Source organism: Manis javanica, chromosome 2 (assembly GCF_040802235.1).
Source record: "Manis javanica isolate MJ-LG chromosome 2, MJ_LKY, whole genome shotgun sequence".
NCBI classification, from domain to species: Eukaryota; Metazoa; Chordata; class Mammalia; order Pholidota; family Manidae; genus Manis; species Manis javanica.
Window position 1 is genome coordinate 93240231 of NC_133157.1, and position 22776 is coordinate 93263006.

General features: G+C 37.5%; 1 pseudogene; it reads right to left on the reverse strand.

Moving 5' to 3' along the window:
• Positions 1 to 2463: 2463 nt before the first annotated feature.
• LOC140845565 (PC4 and SFRS1-interacting protein pseudogene) lies at positions 2464 to 7472 on the reverse strand (annotated as a pseudogene).
• Positions 7473 to 22776: the final 15304 nt, after the last annotated feature.

The following is a 22776-nucleotide window of genomic DNA, read 5'->3' on the forward strand; positions in this document are numbered from 1 at the left end:
AGAAAACAAATCCTACCATTTGCAACAATATGGATGGAGCTAGAGGGTATTATGCTCAGTGAAATAAGCCAGGCAGAGAAAGACAAGTATCAAATGATTTCACTCATATGTGCAGTATAAGAACAAAGAAAAACTGAAGGAACAAAACAGGAGCAGAATCACAGAACCCAAGAATGGACTAACAGTTACCAAAGGGAAAGGGACTAGGAAGGATGAGTGGGAAGGGAGGGATAAGGGCGGGGAAAAAGAAAGGGGACATTACGATTAGCATGTATAATTTGGGGGGGCGCATTGGGAGGGCTGTGGAACACAGTGAAGACAAGTAGTGACTCTACAGCATCTTACTACACTGATGGACAGTGACTCTAATGGGGTATGTGCGGGGGACTTGGTGAAGGGGGGATGATAGTAAACATAATGTTCTTCATGTAAAAAAATAGGATGTAAATTTTGACATCAAAACATAAAATGGGGGAGGATAATGATGTAGAGCTTTTGTATGCATTCTAAGTTTGGTTGTTATCAGCTTAAATAAGAATTATAACTATAAGCTCTTTTATGGAATCTTCAAGGTAATCACAGTAAAAAACCTATAGGACACAAATGAATAAAGAAAAATGAATCAAAGCATAACACTACAGAAAATCATCAAATCACAAAGGAGTAGTGCAAGAGAGGAAGGGAAATAATGGAACTATGAGACAGCATGAAAGCAGTTACCAAAATGGAAAAGTATGTCCATACCTATAAATAATTACATAAATGTAAATGGGCTAAATTCTGCAACAAAAGACACAGAGCAGCTAAATGGATTTTTTAAAGGTCTCAACAATATGCTGTCTACAAACAATTCAGTTCAGCTTTAAGGACACATATAGACTGAAAATGAAGAGATAGAAAAAGATATTCCATGTAAATTCAAACTGAAAGAGAGCAGGTGTAGCTATGCTTGTATCAGACAAAATACACTTTAAGCCAAAAACTGTAACAAGAGACAAAATGGTTATTACATAATGATAAAAGGATTGATTTATCAAGAGGATGTAACAATTATAACTATTTATGCACCCAATATTGGAGAACCTAAATATATAAAACAAATATTAACAGATCTAAAGGGAAAAATAGACAATAATACAATAGTAACAGGGGACTTCAATACCCTGCTTTCAACAGTAGTAAGATCATCCAGAAGTAAAATAAACAAGCAAACACTGGACTTGAACTATACCTTACCCCAAATGGACCTAATAAACATAGACAGAACATTCTATCCAACAGAAGCCAAATACACATTCTTCTCAAGCACCATCAGAACATTCTCAAGGATATATCATATCATAGGACATAGAGCAATTATTAACAAATTTAAGAAGGTCTAAATGATTTCGAGCATTTTTTCTGACCACAATGGTGTGAAACTAGAAATTAATAACAAGAGGAAAACTCGAAAGTTCACAAATATGTGGAGATTAAGTAGCATGCTCTTGAACAACCAATGGGTGAAAGTAGAAATCAACAAATAAAAAAATATCTTGAAACAGATGAAAATGGAAGCACAACATATCAAAACTAAGAGTCCAGTGAAACAGCTTTAAGAGGGACATTTATAGAGATAAACACCTATATTAAGAAAAAGAAAGATCTTAAACACCCTGACTTTAGGAATTAGTAAAAGAAGAACAAATTAAGATGGAAGTTAGTAGTAAGGAGTAAATAACAAATATCAGATCAGAAATAAATGAAATAGAGACTAGAAAGATAATGGAAAAGAGCAATAAAACTAAGAGCTGTTTTTTTAAAACTTCATTTTAAAATTTTGGTTAGTTTCATTTTTGTTTTCTTAACAAGTCTACTGTTTCAATCTCTCAGGATTGAAAAAAAACAATTATGAAGATTCTAAAGAGTTAAACAACAAAGGAATATCAAGAGACAGGCACACTGCCCCATTTTCTAGGATATAATTGCTATTCCAGTGTACACCTAGCTTCAAAACAAAATGATTTTTATGTTTTCTAAATGAAACAATGCATAACCACCATCTTCATCTGAGTTCCTTATAACTATCAAACACAAAAGCTTCATTGTAAGCTTGGTAAAAATCTTTCAACAGGAATGACGGCCATCCTTAGTATGTAGTGTGTACCTTACAGGAAAATTTTTTTAAAACAATCATAGCACAGTTATAATGTCATTAATGAAGTTCTCAATCTAGACTCTGGAACATTCTTCCATCGGGGCAGGGAGGTGGGGGCGAAATTCAGTACAATGAGTCTGTCTTAAGATCTTCATCTCCCGTTTGCTACACTTGTATTCTCTTTTAAGTAACTGGATTAATGCTTTGAGCCCAAAATGAGATATATTTTTTTACTACTGTAGATTACATGTTTGGCTGGGAATACAATAAACTTTATTAGTTTTATTTATAATAATGCATTGCACACAAGCTGCATCTGAAATGCTCTACAGCGCCAAATGCTCAGTTTCCATTTGTTCCTCTTGCTTGCGTGTTCTGCCTGCTGCTGCTTTCTCATGTTGGCCCTTCAGCACATTCCTTCTGTGAGCAGTCTGAACATTTCTTCCACCTTTTATCTTCTTTTCACTTTCCTGCTCATCTCCTTCCTCCTCGGAATCAGAAGTTGATGTAACTCCTGTTTTAGCTAAATATTTCCTATTTGATTCAACTTCTTTCTTAGCCTCTTTTCTGTCTGGCTCTTTTCTTGGCTTATCTTCTTCCTTCTGGCCTTCTTCATCCTTGCTAAGCTGCTTTTTAGGCCGTTTTCCTCTTGCCCCTTTGTCTTACTTTGTCTTTCTTAGTCACCTCGCCACTCTGATGGGCAGGGCTGTTCCCAGCGCGGGTCCGCCGTTCTGTCGGGAACCTCGGCTTCTGCGCCTAAGGGTCGCCCTCTTTTCGGACTTACTTTTAGGTGAACAGATGCTGCTGCTGTCGTCACTGCTCCTGCCTCCTCGGTTTCTACTTGTTTTTCTGCCTTTCTCTTCCTTCCCCTTCCAGCAGCATTTGGAGGGGTTACGTCACTTGCTTTAGTCACATCCTCACTGCCGGCTTTTTCTCTTGGTCAGTATCTTCCTCTGAAATATTTGTTTGTTTCTCATCAGCTTCAACATCAGATGATACATTTGATTGTTTAGTTGATGCCTGTTGACTTGAAAATATCACTTTTGGATTGTTATCTATCTCCCATAAACCTTCATTAAGGCCTTTTCATTTATTTGGTTGGCTGTACTTTTCGTTATTTTCTGAGTAAGGAACTACATCCTTTGGGCCTAAAAAAGCAGTTCCATGAGTTCCAAAAACACAAGTGGGTAGTTTGTTTGTGGTGGCTTCACAGCCCCCTCCGGAACTTCATCTGCTCGAGCCGGCCGATGAGGATGGCCTTTCATCTCGGCGGAGGTGGGTCTCTGGGTTTGAAATCGCTGGTCCTGGGTAGGGGGCGAGGCCGGGGCCCAGAGCGCGGGGAGGAGGCGCGGCGGTGCGGACGGCGGGGATGCGGCAGGGGGACTGGCGCGCACACTCCCGGCCCGGCGGGACGAGGAGGGCGCCGCTGGGGCCGCCTCTGCCCGCGTCCACGCCAGCCCCCTGAGCCACCAGCTGCCGCAGCGGGTCTCACCGGCCCCGGATCACAACCGCCGCCGCCGCTGCCGCCCTAAGAGCTGTTTTTTTAAAGATAAATAAATTTAAAAACCTTGAGTTACACTAAGAAAAAAGAGAAGACTCATAAATAAAATCAGAAATGAAAGAAGAGACATTACAACTGATACAGCAAAAAAATACTAAGGATGATGAGAAACTACTATGAAAAATTGTACTGAGACAAATTGGATAACTAGAAGAAAAGAACAAATTCTAAGGATTATACAATCTATCAGGACTGGGTTATGACAAAATACAAAATCTGCACATACCGATTATGAATCAGTAATCAAAAAGCTCCCAAAAAAGAAAAGTCCATACTAGATGGCTTCACTGGTAAATTCTACCAAACATTTAGAGAAAAGTTAACACCAGTTCTTTTGAAATTCTTTAAAAATATTGAGGAGGGAACACTTCCAGACTCATTTTATGAGGCCAGTATTACCCAATACCAAGCCAGACAGATGCACTGCAGGAAAGAAATTTACAGCCCAATGTCCGATGAACATAGATGCAAGAATTCTCAATAACATACTAGCAAACCAAATCCAACAGTACATTAAAAGGATCATATACTATGATCAAGTGGGATTTAATCCTGGGGTTCAAAACATGTAAATCAGTTAATGTGATATATTTTATTAATAAAATGAAGTATACAAATCTTATGATCATGGCAATAGGTATACAGAAAAAGTGTTTGACAAAATTCAATGTCCTGTAATAATAAAAATCTCAACACATTAGGTATATATGGAATGTACCTCAATATAATCATACATGACAAGAACACAGCTACCACTACTCTCAGTAGCAAAAGCTAGAAGGTTTTTCCTCTAATATCAAGAACAAGACAAAGATGCCCACTCTTGCCACTCCTATTCAGCACAGTACTGGGGGAGCCTAGGTGAGCAGTTAAGCAAGAAGAAAAAAGAAATGCATCCAAATATGAAAGAAAGAAGTAAAATTGTCTCTGTTTGTAAATGACATGATACTGTATACAAAAAACCCTAAAGACTCTACCAAAAAAACCTGTTAAAACTAATAAATGGATTTAATAAAGTTGCAGGATACACAACCAATATATAAAAATCAGTTACATCTCTATACACCAACAACAAACTATTGGATAGAAAATCAAGAAAACAGTCTCATCTACAGCAGCTTCCAAAAGAATAAAATACTTAGAAATAAATTTAACTGTATACTGAAAACTATAAAACATTGATGAAAGACATTACAGATGGCATAAATAAATGGAAAGATATTCTGTGTTCAAGGACTGGAAGGAAGAATTAATACTGTTAAATTATCCATATTATGGGAAGCAATCTGCAATCTGTAACAAGCAATAGATCTCTATCCTTATCAAAGCAGTCCCTATCATATTTTAGTGGCGTTTTTTACAGAAATTTTAAAAAAATCTAAAATTCATATGGAACCAGAAAAGACCCCCAAATAGGTAAAGTAATCTTGAGTAAGAAGTTGCAAAGCTGAGAACATTACTCTTCCTGATTTCAAACTATATCACAAAGCTGTATTGGTCAAAACAGTTTGGTATTTGCATAAAAACAGACACAGATCAATGGAACAGAACAGGGAACCTAGAAATAAACTCACAGATATATGGTCAATCAATTTTCAACAAAGGCACCAAGGATAGCCTTTGGCAAAGGATAGCCTCTTTAATAAATAGTGATGGGAAAACTGGATATCCCCATGCAAAATAATGAAATTGGACCCTTACTTTTCACCATACAGAAAAATCAATTCAAAATGGACTCAAGACTTAGACATAAGACCTGAAACTATGAAACTCCTATGTTTTTAGGGGATAAGCTCCTTAACATTGTTCTTGACAGTTAGTTTTTGGATTTGATACCAGAAACACAGGTAACAAAAGCAATAATTAACAAACGGGACTTCATCACACTAAAAAGCTTCTGCCTCTTTTGACACCAACACAATGAAAAGACAACCTGTGGAATGGGAGAAAATATTAGCAAGTGTCATATGTGATACAAGGAATTCATACAATCAGTATCCAAAAATAAATAAATAAATAAATACATAAATAATGAATAAAAGGCAATGGACCAGAATGGACACTTTTTCCAAAGAAGATATACAGATGGCCGACAGACACACAAAAAGGTGCTGAACATAACCAAACATCAAGGAGATGCAAATCAAACCCACAATGAGGTACCACCTTACTTCCTTTAGGATGGCCAGTATCAAAGAGAAAAGAAAAATCCTGGGGAAGATGTACAGCAAAGGAAACTCTTGTGCCCTGTTAGTGGAAGTGTAAACTGATACAATCGCTACGGGCTTTCCCACGAAAATAAAAAGAGAACTACCAGATTTTCCAGCAATGCCACTTCTGGGTATATATCCAAAGGAAACAAAATCACTACCTTGAGAGATATCAGGATTCCTATGTTCACTGAAGCACTGTTCACGATAGTCAAGGTACAAAAACAACTTGTGTTCATTGATAGGTGAATAGATAAAGAAAATGTAATGTAGACACGATGGATATTATTCAGATGGCATGATGCTAAGTGAAAGAAATGGCAGACAAATTCTGCCACTTACATGGGGAATCTAAAAAAAAAAAAAAGTTGAACTCATGGAGTAGAATAGTGGTTGCCAGGGGTAGGGGGTGGGGGAAATGGGTAGAGGTTGGTTGATAAAAGGATGCAAACTTTCAGTTATAAGATGAGTAAGTTCTGAGGAGCTAATGTAGAGCACAGAGACTATAGTTGATAATTCTGTATTGTTTAACTGAAATTTGCTAAAAGTAGATCATAAGCATTCTCACCAAAAACAATAATAAAGGTAAATATGTGAGGGCGAGGATGTGACAGTGTGCACCCTTTCATGATGTATATGACACTCAGACATTACATTGCACACCTTAAATGCATTCCAGTTGTGTCAACTGCACCTCAATAAAGCTGGAAAATTTTTAAAAATAAAACCACCCACACAAAAGAAAATTATTTGGTAACCATAGGCCTTGGGGATAATGGTGTCTCCCCCTTTCAACTATTTATAGGTTTTCAATCCTGGATTTTCTCTAGGTTTAGAGAGGCTATGTGCCAAGGACCACTTGGTTGCTCTGCTTGGAAAGAACATAAATTTACATATTTAAGATTTTCTGAAGACAACTGAAAATTTCAATCTCTTCACAAGTGGGGTAAAACGGAAATGTTCATAGTTTTTTAAAAACACTTTCTTTAGTGTAATCTATTTAAGGGAAAATCCAGTTCTTGTATACATAACAATGCTAACCTTCCCATTTGATTTTGCTGAATTCTTTGTGCTTCAGATTGGAAATGTAATGCTCTCTTAGTAAAACTGTAGTGTTGTCTTTCAATACCAATGAAAGGTGACATTTTTAGCAAAATGTCTTGAGTGTGTTAATAAAAATTCACTTTAGTATTATTTCTGCTCTTATTTTGTTGGTTATTTAGTGGTTCCACACACACAACTCCTCAGAGTTCAGTGTTTGTAATGTGCATGGAAGAACTTGAGCACTGGGCCTTTGGTTTATTTCTCAAATACTCACTTGAACTGCTTTTGCTCAGTTTTCAAAAGGTAGCTTCCCAGATCTCCATTCATCTGTACACTGCCCCGTCTTTTTCTCTTTGTGAACTTGGACAATTCATACCCCTACCCTGTCTTTGGTTTCCACAAGTTCTGGTCCATGAAGCATTGTTGCTTAGCAACAGGTTAGCCAGTGCTTCCTCTTGCTGGCATTCTACAAAGAGGCCGGTCAAAACCTGCACACACTGTTCACTCACCAAACGACCATGCTACAGCTTCTTATGTGGTATTGCGGATGGGCTGTATAATTTGTCTGTCTTTGAGCTGAAGCAAGATAGAAAATGTATGTTTTCAACTGAAACATGTCTTATTTAAATTTGGAGATTTGTCTGACTTAACTTTAAAACAACATTTTGCTTGAAAAGATTCAACTGAAATAAACTTAATCTTTTTTCCCTACATTTAAACCATAGAAAATAGACATGATTTTAAGCTGATTACAAAAACTCCTCCAACATACCTTTTCTTACTAAAGTTTGCTTCATATAAATTGTATTTTGAATAAAGAGAGTAATGACAGTGTTCATATATCTTATATCAAATTTAAACATACTGCAGAAGCCAATTTGGGATTCAAAAATACTTTAAGAAATCAAAAACTTTTTAAAAACATCTTTAAGAAATGTTAAAGTTAAGTTCTGTTGAGCTGGGGAGCAAATGAACCAAAGGCTAAGTTTGTTAGTTTCTCATTTGGTAATAAAAGACCATGACTTTGAGGTTCTTTACTTGCCAAACAATCTAAAAACTCCTGTTGCTAGGGAAGGAGATAAAGAAGAATGCTGAGGCCACTTGGAAAAAACACTTGATTACCTAAAGAATAAACCCAAGCTTCAATTTTATGAGATTTTTAAAATTTGGGGGCTTCTCATGCTGACCAAGATAAAGTAAGCACACTACTGCCTCTTTCTCCCACCTGCACAAATATAATTTCTGGATAAAATTATGTATCAACTCCACAGTGAACTGTGACAACTAAGTAGCAGCAGGCGAATGGAGGAGGAGGGGATGTCAGAACCTGAGGAAGCAACCTGTATGGGGAATGAGCTCCCCAGGTATCCATTCTGTTAAGTCTTCCAGCTCTGACGTGAAAGCAGCCTGAGTCATGGAGCTCTCCAGGTGGCACATGCCACAAACACTCCAAGAAAAGCCCTGTCTTTCTGATCAGAAGACCAGGAAAAGAGGTTTCTGTGAGCCAAAGCGATTGCAGGGGGATATCCCTGCGCGTTCAATCTCTTGATAGATGATGGAGAGATAGTTGATACATAGATAGGCAGATAGACTGATGATGGATGGACAGACGGATAGGGATATTGCTATAGATACAGACCTAGATTTAGCCTTGCTTCCTTTTCTTCTCTGGCCCTGCCTGAGGGAGACCCCAGTCCTGGTACTTTGAAAAAACAGAAAGGGCAGGCTGGGCAACAGAAACTCCAAGTTCTTGTGAACCAAACGGTGTGTTTTGGGGAATCCAAGAGAACAAAGAGCCAGAGAAGAGGATCCCGACTGTGCACATGAACTTGCCCAAGTCCTGGGCTCGGGCCTCAGCTGCACATGCACGGACAGACCGGAGATGAACGGAAGCTTGAAACCTGAGTTGCCTTTGTAACTACCACCCACAGAAGGTGGGACCAATTTTTAAAAATAGTTTTATTAAGGTATTATTGATATACACTCTTACGAAGATTTCACATGAAAAAACAATGTGGTTACTACATTTACCCATACTATCAAGTCCCCACCCATACCCCAATGCAGTCATTGTCCATCAGTGCAGCAAGATGCCACAGATACACTATGTGCCTTCTCTGTGCTACACTGTTCTCCCCGTGATCCCACACACCATGTGTACTAAACATAATACTCCCTCAATCCCCTTCTCCCTCCCTCCCCACCTGCCCTCCCACACCCCTCCCCTTTGGTAAACACTAGTTCCTTCTTGGAGTCTCTGAGGGAGAGACCAGTTTTGCAGTTTGACCCTACCAGGGTTGATTCCCTGATTAAAATAAATATTCTCCAGAGGATTTTAATAGGTTGTAGAGTCTTACAATATTCAAAGTGTCCATGATATAATATAAAAAATTACTGAACACACAAGGAACCAGAGACACATGACTTATTCACATGGAAAAGGTGGTCAACTCATGGCAAGCCAAAAAGACCCAGACATTCATTCATCAGGCAAAAGCTTGGAAGCAGCTATTATAACCAATCACTTAAGATGAAAGAAAGATAGAAATTCTTGGCAGAAACATAGAAGCTATAAAATTCCAAATGAGAATGTTAGAACTGAGAAGCATAATTTCTGAAATTAAATAAAAATGTAATGGATTGGCTTCATAGCAGAATGGAAATGAGAAGAAAGAGTCGGTGAACTGAAGACAGATCTAAGAAATGAACAAACCTGAGAAACCCAGAAAAATAACCAAAGTGAACAGAGCTTCAGGAATCTGGAGACAGTATCAAAAGGCCTAATATTTTTGTCATTGGAGTCCCAGAAAGGGAGGGGTGAAATTGCAGGGAAAAAAAAGGTTTTGAAGAAATAATTGTAGAAACTTCCTAAATTTGGTGAACAATATAAGTTTAAATGTTCAAGAAATTCAGCAAAATCCAAACAAGAAGCCCAGTGTATCATAATCTAACTGTTGAAACCAAAGATTAAAAAATCCTGAAAGCAACAAGGGAAACACAACACATTCGACACAGGGAACAACAATTCGAATCGCTAGATTGAGCCTCTTCCCTTCCACTAATTCTGAGCCAGAATTAATGACTCACATCTAATGGTAGAATATAGTAGAGGTGACATTTTGTGGTTCTGAAGTTTCAGTTACCACAGGGTATGAACTGTGACTGCACAAAGTATACACTTGCAGCAGCTCCACAGCCCACCGATCACCAAGTAAGCAACAGGTAGCACCATGCTCAGTGGCCAGTTGTGTTACTTCCCGCAAAGTCTGTCCATGACTGGTCACCATGCATCTCTTAGTATGCACAGACAGCAAAGCATGCGGTGTTGTTGTCTCCTGGTGGTTCCGTGATGAACCCACATGACAGTTTACAAAAATGAATCATCAGAAAAGGGAATTGGCCAGCAGGGGTGAGAGTGCAGCAAAGATATGAAAATGGGAAACAGTGAAAGTGAGAATAAAATCTAACATACATGGGTCATCAAAGAAATAGCTGACTGCAGTCATATGGACGTTGCTGGTTCCAGACACTCAGATGGGAAGCCTGAGGAAGCTAATAAAAGTGAATGTGCCAAACTCATGAGAAAGATGCTGCAGACAGAAGGGATGGCGACGTCCCGGGGAAGGTGCGCCAGCAAAAAGCTTCACATTCAAGGAGCCTGGAGGTGCTTCACAACACAGAAGGCACAAAGGAGAAAATGTTGATCTGTACTTAGGAATAGGACAAGTGTCAATAACCTGTATGACTTATGAAGGAGACAAGCACTATTCAAATGACTCTTGAAGAGTTTTCTTACAAGGAAATAAAACTTCAATCCTCAGTGCTGCTAATGTTTCCAATTGCAGTGTACAAAATACAAACTAATTTTACTGTTTTGCTCATTTCCTTATACATTTATAATTGACAGTATGAGTTTTTAATGTCTTGATGAAAATTTCTAAAAGTCTCAGATCACAATTTTACCCACTGATTACCAAGATCAATAAGATCATGTAACTGCATAAAGGGCACAGTTGCAGTCTGCATGGCCATGTTTATGGTTCATGCTGCTGTGCAAAGCAAAGACTGTTTGCTTTCTGTTGCAAGACAGTGCTAAAACCCTAGACAGTTTCCTGCAGGATGTTGATTTTTGGCTTAGCAGCAATTGCCCAGGTGTGTCAGCCCACGGCCCTCCTGCCCCCTGTAGGTGATGGTTCAAATGCTAGTTTATTTTCAAAATGCTGCTGCTCTGCCTCACATGTACAGATTGAGGTTGAGCACTGATGTGTGTCTGCTCACACAAGAACCGGCGAGCCCCTTTCCAGGCCTCTCCTTGCTAGGATATCCCCCACACTTTCTGGCTCCCAGGGCCCCTTATCTTGGTACTCTGGCCAGAAAAATGGGGTTTCTCTCTGATTGTGATCTGCCAATGTGCCCTACAATTTTGTCAAAAGGAGCTACCCTCAGGAAAAATGAGAAGAGAAAACAGAAAGAGATAGCCTAAGTTCCCTCATTCTTCAGACCACTGTCTCCCTTCTCTCTGCTCCTCTGGTGGTTAAGACAGGTCTCCTCTGAGGGTCAAGCTGGCCCCCCTCTCGGCCTCTGCAGTGCTTCTCCATGGCTGGAGGCAACTTCAGGTCAAGACTGAGAAAGATGGCAGGATATTCTTCCTTTTTAGGGCTGAATAATATTCCCTTGTGTATGTGTACCACTTCTTCTTTATCTATCATCTACTGATGGACACTTTGGTTGCTTCCCACATCTTTGCTACTGTAAACAATGTGGCACATTTCATCTATGTTTAATAGGGGTGCATGCATCTTTTTGAATCAGAGATTTTGTTATCTTCAGGTAAATTCCTAGAAGTGGGATTACTGGGTCATATGGTATTTCTATTTTTAGTGTTTTGAGAACCCTCCATACTGCTTTCCATAGTGGCTGCACCAATTTACATTCCCACCAACAGTGAAAGAGGGTTCCCCCTTCTCCACATCCTTGCCAGCATTTGTTGTTTCTTGTCTTTTGGATAGTGACCATTCTGACTGGTGTGAGGTGATATCTCATTGTGGTTTTGATTTGCATTTCCCCAATAATTAGCAATGTGGAGCATCTTTTCACATGCCTGTTGGCCATTTGTATGCTGCCTTTGGAAAAATTGTGACAACATAGGTGGACCTATAGGTATTATGCTAAGTGAAATAAGCCAGGCAGAGAAAGACAAATACCATGATTTCACTTATATGTGGAATCTAAAAACAGAACAAAACAAAATGAACAAAACAAGCAGTGTTCTCCTAGACAATAAGAAGTGACTGGTGGTTACCATGGGGGAGGGGCTGGGTGGGTGGGTGAAATGGCTGAAGAGGAAAAAGAGACACAAAATCTCAGTCAATATATAAAGCAATCACTGATATGAATGTGCAGCAGAGAATATAGTCAGTAGTTCTGTAACATCTTTCTACATTGACAGTAACTACGCTGGTTGTGGTGAGGATTTAATAATGCATAACTGTTGCGTCACTATGTTACATACTTGAAACCAATATAATATTGTGTATCAACTATACTTCAACAAAAAAATCAACAAAAAACAAAATTCAGTTTTAAATAAAACTTGTTTTAAGTTCTCTTTTTAAAAAAAGGCTAAGAGAGAAATAATGAGAAAGAGAGTACCAGGGATTACTGCTACACTTGCTCAAGGGGCCATTGCCAGACCTTTTAAGGTAGGTTCCAATGCTTTCCCACTGACAGTGTGGGAGTTCCACTCCCTCCACACTGTGCCAGCACTTGGTCATAGGCACTCTTAATATTAGCCCTTCTCATCAGTGTGGGTAGGACTCACTGTGGCTTTTTAAAAGCTTCATTGAGACATAATTCACATACAAGTCACCCATTTAAAGTGTACAATCCAATGGGTTTTGGTACATTACAATATTAATTTTTAAAACTGTGATAAAGTACATGTGACATAAAATTTCCCATGTAACTATTTTTAAATGTGCAGTTGACTGGCTTTAATTAACATTCACAATGTTGTGCAGCCATCCCTGTTACCTGCTTTCAAAAGTTTTCATCACCCCAAACAGAAACTCTGTACCTTTAGCCAATAATGCCCCATTCCTCCTGCACCACCCCTGAAACCTCTGATCTAATTTGTCTTTATGAATTTGCCTTTTCGTCATATTTCATGTAAGATGATTATAAAATATTTATTATTTTGTGTCTGTATCAGTCAGCATGTTTTCTAGGTTGATCCATGCTGAGCAGGTATCAGTAAGCAATATACCAATGTATTTTTAATACCACATTTTGTTTATCCATTCATCTGCTGATGGACACTTGGCTTGTCTACATCTTTTGGCTATTGTGAATAATGCTGCTGTGAGCACTGGCATATCTATCGACTTCATGCTTTGAATTCCTTCGGGTAAATATATATGAGTGCAAAGCTGAGTCATATTGTAATTCTATTTTTTGCTTTTTGAGGAACAATAAACTGTTTTCAATAGTGACTGCAACATTTTATATTCATTCCAGCAATATATGAGAGCTCAAATTTCTCTAGATCTTCATCAAGTGTCATTTTCCATTTTTTTAATTGCAAGCATTTCAGGGTATTTATCTCACTGTGGTTTTGAATTGTATATCCATAATGACTAATGATGTTGAGTATCTTCTCATGCTTATTGGCCATTTGTATATCTTCTTTGGAGAAATGTCTATTCATATCATTTACACACTTTTCCATTGTGTTTGTTCTTTTGCTGTTGAACTGTAGGAGCTTTTTTTATATATATGTTCTGGTCATTAATCCCTTATCAGATATATGATTTGCAAATGTTTTATCCCATTCCAAGGGTTATCTTTACACTCTTCTGATACTGTCCTTTGATGTACAAAGGTTTTTAATATTGATGAAGTCCAATTTATCTTTTTTTCTTTTATTGCCTGTGCTTTTGGTGTCATACTTAAGAAATTATTACTAAAACCAAGGTCTTAGATTTTCACATCTATTTTTTTCTAAGAATTTTATAGCTTTTTCAATTAAGTTTAGGTTTTTGGTCTATTTTAAATTAATTTTTTATATGTTATGAGGTAAGTGTCCCACTTAATTCTTTTGTCTGTAGAGATCCAGTTTTTTAGCATCATTTGTTGAAAAGACTGTCCTTTCCCCTTTGAATAAATAGTCTTGGCATGCTTGTTGAAAAGCAATTGTCCATTTATGTGAGATTTTATTTTTGGGTTCTCTATTCTATTTCATTAGCCCATATGTGTATATGTCAGTCCCACATTGTTTTGATTACTGTAGTTGTGAAAATGAGAAATATGAATCCTCCAACTTTGTTCTTCCTCAAGATTGATATGACTATTTGGGATTCCTTGAGATTCCACTTGAATTTGAGGATGAGTTTTCTGTTTCTGTAAAAATTGCTGTTGGGATTTTGAATCTGTAGATCTCTTTGGGTAGTATTGTCCTCTTAATAATATTAAATACTCCAACACATGAACATAAAATGTGTTCCCATGTATTTAGGCCTTTTAAATTTCTTTCAGCAAAGTTTTATAGTATTTATTGTACAAGTTTGTTGTCTACTAGGTTAAATTTATTTCTAAGTACTTTCTCTCTTTCATGCTATTGTAAATGGAATTTTAAAAATCTTTCTCAGAGTATTCATTGCAAGTGTATAGAATGTTAATTTTGTATTCTGCCACTTTGCTGAATTCATTTATTAAGCCTAACACTATTTTTATGGATTCTTCAGAATTTTCTATATATAAGAGCATGTCATGTATGTAGGGATACATTTACTTTTTCCTTTCCAATCTGAATGCCTTTTATTCCTCTTTCTTGCCTGAGTGCTCCTACTAAGGGTCTCTTCTTTTTGCCTCATTATGCCAGTACTATGTTGAATTATGCTAGCTATGTTCATTATGCTAACTTTAGGTTTAGTTTGCTCTTCTGTTTCTAGTTTCTTAAGTGTACAGTTAGGATGCTGATTTGAGATATTTCTCCTTTAATAACATATGTGTTTAAAACTTTTAATTTCCACCTTAGCATTGCTTTCACTGCATCCCATTAGTTTTTTTTATTTTTATTTTGGTATCATTAATGTACAATTACTTGAACAACATTATGGTTGCTAGACTCCCCCTATTATCAAGTTCCCACCACATACCCCATTACAGTCACTGTCCATCAGTGTAGTAAGATGCTATAGAATCATTACTTGCCTTCTCGGTGTTATACTGCCTTTCCCGTGTCCCCCGTCTGCTACATTATGTGTGCTAATCGTAATGCTCTGTTCTCCCCCTCACCCCTCCTTTCCCACCCACCCTCCCCAGTCCCTTTCCCTATGGTAACTTGTTAGTCCATTCTTGGGTTCTGTGACTCTGCTGCTGTTTTGTTCCTTCAGTTTTTGCTTTGTTCTTATACTCCACAGATTAGTGAAATCACTTGATACTTGTCTTTCTGCACCTGGCCTATTTCACTGAGCAAAATACCCTCTAGCTCCATCCATGTTGTTGCAAATGGTAGGATTTGTTTTCTTCCTATGGCTGAATAATATTCCATTGTGTATATGTAGCACATCTTCTTTATCCATTCATCTACTGATGGACTTTTAGGTTGCTTCCATTTCTTGGCTATTGTAAATAGTGCTGCAATAAACATAGGGGTGCACATGTCTTTTTCAAACTGGGGTCCTGAATTCCTAGGGTAAATTCCTAGGAGTGGAATTCCTGGGTAAAATGGTATTTCTATTTTTAATTTTTTGAGGAACCTCCATACTGCTTTCCATAATGGTTGACTTGTTTACATTCCTAACAGCAGTGTAGGAGGGTTCCCCTTTCTCCACATCCTCTCCAACATTTGCTGTTGTCTGTCTTTTGGATTTTGACCATTCTAACTGGTGTGAGGTGATATCTCACTGTGGTTTTAGATTGCATTTTTCTGATGATTAGAGATATAGAGCATCTTTTCATGTGTCTGTTGGCCATCTGAATTTCCTCTTTGGAGAATTGTCTCTTCATATCCTCTGCCCATTTTTTAATTGGCTTATTTGCTTTTTGTTTGTTGAGGTGCATGAGCTCTTTATATAATTTAGATGTCAACCCCTTATCGGATATGTCATTTATGAATATATTCTCCCGTACTGTAGGATGCCTTTTTGTTTTACTGATGGTGTCCTTTGCTGCACAGAAGGTTTTTAGTTTGATATAGTCCCACTTGTTCATTTTTGCTTTTGTTTCCCTTGCCTGGGGAGATATGTTCATGACGAAGTTGCTCATATTTATGTCCAAGAGATTTTTGCCTATGTTTCTTTCTAAGAGTTTTATGGTTTCATGACTTACATTCAGGTCTCTGATCCATTTTGAGTTTACTTTTGTGTATGAGGTTAGGCATTGATCCAGTTTCATTCTCTTACATGTAGCTGTCCAGTTTTGCCAATGCCAGGTGTTTAAGAGGCTGTTGTTTCCCCATTCCCATTAATTTTTGTATTCATTGTTTTTATTTTCATTTGCCTCAAAGTATTTTCTAATTTTCCTTGTGAGTTCATCTTGACCCATTGTTTAAGAGTATGATGCTTCACACATATTCATGAAATTTTCAGCTTACTTGTTATTCATTTCTAATTTCATTCCATTGCATGATTTCAATCTTTTAAAATTTATTGACTTGCTTTGTGACCTAAGATATAGTGCACCAAGGAGAATGTTCCATGTGCCCTTGAGAAAAATGTGTACTGTGTAGTTGTTGGGTGCAGTGTTCGAGTATGTCTGTCATGTCTAATTGGTTTAAAGTGTTGTACAAGTCCTACAATTTCTTATTGATCATCTGTCTGATTTTTCTATACATTCTTGAAAGTAGTGTATTGAAGCCATGAACTATTTATTGTAGAACTATTTCTCTCTTCAATCTGTCACTTTTTGTTTCATGTTTTAGGGCTAATTTCACAGATAAAGTTGTAAAATTCCACTTGAAGGCAGACGGAGATGAGTTAAGATGTACACTATAACCCTAAGACAGCCACTAAAATAAACAACAAAGAATAATGACTACTAAAAGAACAAAGGAGATTAAATAGAATCATACAAAATACTCAACTGATTCAAACAGTTAGAAGAAAGACGAAAAAGGGAACAAAGAACATATGGGAAAATAGAAAACAAATAAGAAGATGGTAGATTTCTAATGTTTATAATTGTTCTATCTTCTGGATTGTATTGAATCTTTTATCAATATGTACTGTCCTACTCTCCTTGTCTCTTGTAACTTAAAGTTTGTTTTATCTGATAACAATACAGCCACTCCAGCTCACTTTTGGTTACTATTTGCATGGAATATATTTTTCCATCCCTTTACATTAACTACATTTGTGCCCTCATTTCTAAAGTGAGTATCTTATAAACAGACTATTCATGGATCCTATTTTTTCAATCTGATCTTCCAAATATGTATTTTTAATAGAAGAGATGAATCCTTTTACATGTAGTGTGATAACTGATAAAGAAATCTTTACTTATGCCATTTAGCTATTTGTTTTGTATGTGTTTTCTGGGGTTTTTGTTGTTCCTCAGTTTTCTATTACTGACTTTTCTGGAGGGTCACAATGAATATCTTAAGCTTATAATGACCTAGCTTGAATAATAGTTAGTTTTAATGGTTTACAAACATTACTCCTATACATCTCCATTTCTCCCCATTTGGGTTCTTATTGTGACAGATTACCTGCTTATGCATTGTAGTTCCCTTAACATGAATTTATGATTATTGTTTTATGCACTTGCCATCTAATTTATATGGGAAAAAAGAGAAGTTATAATGCAAGTGATAAAGTACAATAATACTGGATTTTATATTTTCCAGTGAAGTTGTCTTTAAAGTATTTGTTATTTTTTTCTATGGCTGTAAATTACTGTCTAGTGCCCTTTGATTTCAGTCTGACGGATTCTCTTTAGCATTTCTTGTAGGGCAGATGCATTGTCAATGAAGTTCTTCAGCTTTTGTTTACCTGAGTTTATCTTAATTTCGCTCTCATTCTTGAAGGCCAATTGTGCCAGATTCAGAGGTCTTGGCTGACAGGATTTTTTTCTTTCATAACTTTACTGTATCATGCCTGAGCCTCCTGGCCTCCACAGTTTTTGGAGAGAAAGCAGCTGTTAATCTTGTTGACTATAGCTTGTATGTGAGAGTCATTTCTCCCTTCCTGCTTTCAAGATCCTCTCTTTGTCTTCAGGTTTTGACAATTTGATGATTACTCTATGAGTTCATCCATCATGGAGTTGGTCAAACTTCTCAGACATGTGTATTCAAGTCTTCTAATTTGGGAGGTTTTTGGCCACTATTCAAATACTTTTTCATGCCCCCTTCTCAATCTCTTATCCCTCTGGGATTCCCACAATGCACATGTTGGTCCAATAAATGGCTTCGCACAGGTCCCTCAGACTTTATTCACTTTTCTTCCGTTTTCTTTCTGTTCCTCTGATTCCATCATTTCAACTGTTTTTATCTTCAACTGATCCTTTCTTTTACTTGCTCAAATTTGATGTTGAAATACCTCTACTGAGATTTTTCATTTCAATATACTATCCACCTCCAGAATTTCTCTTTGGTTCCTTTTATAATTTTTAACTCTATTGTTCATTTTTATCTGTATTATCATTTTGTACATTTTTTTCCTGGTTTCCTTTAATTTTTTTCTCTCTGATTTCCTTCAATTAATTTAACATGCTTAAGATAGTTAATTTAACGTCTTTTAAAATTTTTTATTATTTTTATCTTGGTATAATTAATGTACAATCACGTGACTAACATTGTGTTTACTAGATTCCCGCCATCAAGTCCCCACCACCTACCCCATTAGAGTCACTGTCCATCAGCATAATAAGATGCTATAGAGTCACTACTTGTCTTCCCTGTGCTATACTGCCTTCCCCATGCCTCCCCCCTAACTTATGTGTGCTAATTGTAATGCCCCTTATTCCCTTTCTCCCTCCCCTCCCACCCACACTCCACAGTGCCTTTCCATTTGGTAAATATTAGTCCATTCTTTGGTTCCGTGAGTCTGCTGCTGTTTTGTTCCTTCAGTTTTTCTTTGTTCTTATGCTCCACATATGAGTGAAATCATTTGGTACTTGTCTTTCTCCGCCTGGCTTATTTCACTGAGCATAATACCCTCTAGCTCCATCCATGTTGTTGCAAATGGTAGGATTTGTTTTCTTCTTATGGCTGAATAATATTCCATTGTGTATATGTACCATATCTTCTTTATCCATTCATCTACTGATGGACACTTCGGTTGCTTCCATTTCTTGGCTATTGTAAATAGTGCTGGAATAAACATAGGGGCGCATCTGTCTTTTTCAAACTGGGGTCCTGCATTCATAGGGTAAATTCCTAGGAGTGGAATTCCTGGGTCAAATGGTATTTCTATTTTTAGGTTTTTGAGGAACCTCCATACTGCTTTCCACAATGGTTGAACTAGCAGTGTAGGAAGGCAGCAGTGTAGGAAGGCTCCCCTTTCTATGCATCCTCACCAGCATTTGTTGTTCTTTGTCTTTTCTATATTGGCCGTCCTAACTGGTCTGAGATGATATCTCATTGTGCTTTTAGTTTGCATATGCCTGATGATTAGCGATGTGGAGCTTCTTTTCATGTGCCTGTTGGCCATCTGAATTTCTTCTTTGGAGAAGTGTCTGTTCATATCCTCCACCTATATTTTAATAGGGTTATTTGCTTTTTTGGTGTTGAGGCATGTGAGTTATTTATATATTTTGGATGTTAACTCATTGTCGGATATGTCATTTACAAATATACTCTCCCATACTAGGATGCCTCTTTGTTCTGCTGATGGTGTCCTTTGCAGTACAGAAACTTTTTAGCAGGATGTAGTCCCATTTGTTCATTTCTTATTTTGTTTCCCTTGCCTGAGGACATCATTCAGGAAAAAGTTGCTCATGTTTATTTATGTTCAAGAGACTTTTGCCTACGTTTTCTTCTAAGATTTTATGATTTCCTGACTTACATTCATGTGTATGGAGTTAGACAATAATCCAGTTTCATTCTCTTGCATGTAGCTGTCCAGTTTTGCCAACACCAGTTTTTGAAGAAGCTATCATTTCCCCATTGTATATCCATGGCTCCTTTATCATATATTAATTGACCATATATGGTTGGGTTTATATCTGGGATCTCTAGTCTGTTCCATTGGTCTATGGTTCTGTTCTTGTGCCAGTACCAAATTGTCTTGATTACTGTGGCTTTGTAAGAGTTTGATGCTAGGGAGCATAATCCCCCCTCCTTTATTCTTCCTTCTCAGGATTGCTTTGGCTATTTGGGGTCTTTTGTGGTTCCATATGAATTTTAGAATGATTTGCTCTAGTTCATTGAAGAATGCTGTAGGTATTTTGACACGGATTGCATTGAATCTGTAGATTACTTAACGCAGGATGACCATTTTGACAACATTAATTCTTCCTATCCATGAGCATGGGATGTGTTTCCATTTATTGGTACCTGCTTTAATTTCTCTCCTGAGAGTCTTACAGTTTTTTTCTTTTTTGCTATAGGACCAAACTCTAAGATGAAGTGGAATTTCTTTTTTTAAAAATTTTTTTATAACGGTACGATTGATATACACTCTTATGAAGGTTTCACATGAAAAAACAATATGGTTACTACATTTACTTATATTATCATGTCCCCACCCATACCCCAATGCAGTCACTGTCCATCAGTGTAGTAAGATGCCACAGATTCACTATTTGCCTTCTCTGTGCTACACTGTTCTCCCCGTGATCCCACATACCATGTGTACTAAACATAATACCACTCAATCCCCTTCTCCCTCCCTCCCCAACCGCCCTCCCACACCCCTCCCCTTTGGTAACCACTAGTTTATTCTTGGAGTCTGTGAGTCTGGTGCTATTTTGTTCCTTCAGTTTTTCTTCATTGTTATAATCCACAAATGAGGGAAATCATTTGGCATTTGTCTCTCTCTGCCTGGCTTATTTCACTGAGCATAATGTCCTCCAGCTCCATCCATGTTGTTGCAAATGGTAGGATTTGTTTCCTTCTTATGGCTGAATAGTATTCCATTGTGTATATGTACCACATCTTCTTTATCCATTCATCTACTGATGGACACTTAGGTTGCTTCCATTTCTTGGCTATTGTAAATAGTGCTGCAATAAACATAGGTGTGAATATATCTTCCTGAATCTGAGAAGTTGTATTTTTTGGGTAAATTCCAAGGAGTGGGATTCCCAGGTCAAATGGTATTTCTATTTTTAGTTTTTTGAGAAACCGCCATACTGCTTTCCACAATGGTTGAACTAGCTTACATTCCCACCAGCAGTGTAGGAGGGTTCCCCTTTCTCCACATCCTCGTCAGCATTTGCTGTTGTTAGTCTTTTTGATGCTGGCTATCCTTAGTGGTGTGAGGTGATATCTCATTTTGGTTTTAATTTGCATATGCCTGATGATTACTGATGTGGAGCATCTTTTCATGTCTGTTGGCCATCTGAGTTTCTTCTTTGGAGAAGTGTCTCTTTATATCCTCTGCCCATGTGTCATGTTTTAATCAGGTTATTTGCTTTTTGGGTGTTGAGGTGTGTAAGTTCTTTATATATTTTGGATGTTAACCCCTTGTCAGACATGTCATTTGCAAATATATTCTCCCATACTGTAGGATGCCTTTTTGTTCTGCTGATGGTGTCCTTTGCCGTACAGAAATTTTTCATTTGATGTAGTCCCATGAGTTCATTTTTGCTTTTGTTTCCCTTGTTTGAGGAGATGCGTTCAGGAAGTTGCTCATGCTCATGCTTATATTCAGGAGATTTTTGCCTATGCTCTCTTCTAAGAGTTTTATGGTTTCATGACTTACATTCAAATCTTTGATCCATTTTGAGTTTACTTTTGTGTATGGGGTTAAACAAAAATCCAGTTTCATTCTCTTGCATATAGCTGACCAGTTTTGCCAACAGCAGTTGTTTAAATGGCTGCCATTTCCCCATTGTATGTCCATGGCTCCTTTATCATATATTAATTGACCATAGATAGTGGGTTCATATCTGGGCTCTCTAGTCTGTTCGATTGGTCTATGTTCTGTTCTTGTGCCAGTACCAAATTTTCTTGATTGCCGTGGCTTTGTTGTAGGGTTTGAAGTTGGGGGGCATAATCCCCCAGCTTTATTCTTTCTTTTCAGGAGTGCTGTGACTGTTCAGGGTCTTTTGTGGTTCCATATGAACATTAGAATGATTTGGTTTAGTTCACTAAAAAATGCTGTTGGTATTTTCATAGGAATTGCATTGAATCTATAGAATGCCTTCGGCAGGATGGCCATTTTGACAATATTAATTCTTCCTGTCCATGAGCACGGGATGTGTTTCCATTTATTGGTATCTTCTTTAATATCTTTCATGAGTGTCTTATAGTTTTCAGAGTATAGGTCTTTCACTTCCTTGGTTAGGTTTATTCCAATTTATTCTATTATTTTTGATGCAATTGTGAATGTAATTGTTTTCCTGATTTGTCTTTCTTCTAGCTCATCATTAGTGCATAGGAATGCAACAGATTTTTGTGCATCAATTTGGTATCCTGCAACTTTGCTGAATTCAGATATTAGATTTAGTAGTTCTGGAGTGGATTCTTTAGGGTTTTATGCACATTATCACGTCATCTGCAAACAGGGACAGTTTAACTTCTTCCTTACCAGTCTGGATGCCCTTTATTTCTTTGTGTTGTCTGATTGCCATGGCTAGGAGGTCCTGAAGTGTGTTGAGTAAAAGGGAGAGTGGGCATCCTTGTTTGTTCCTGATCTTAAAGGAAAAGTTTTCAGCTTCTC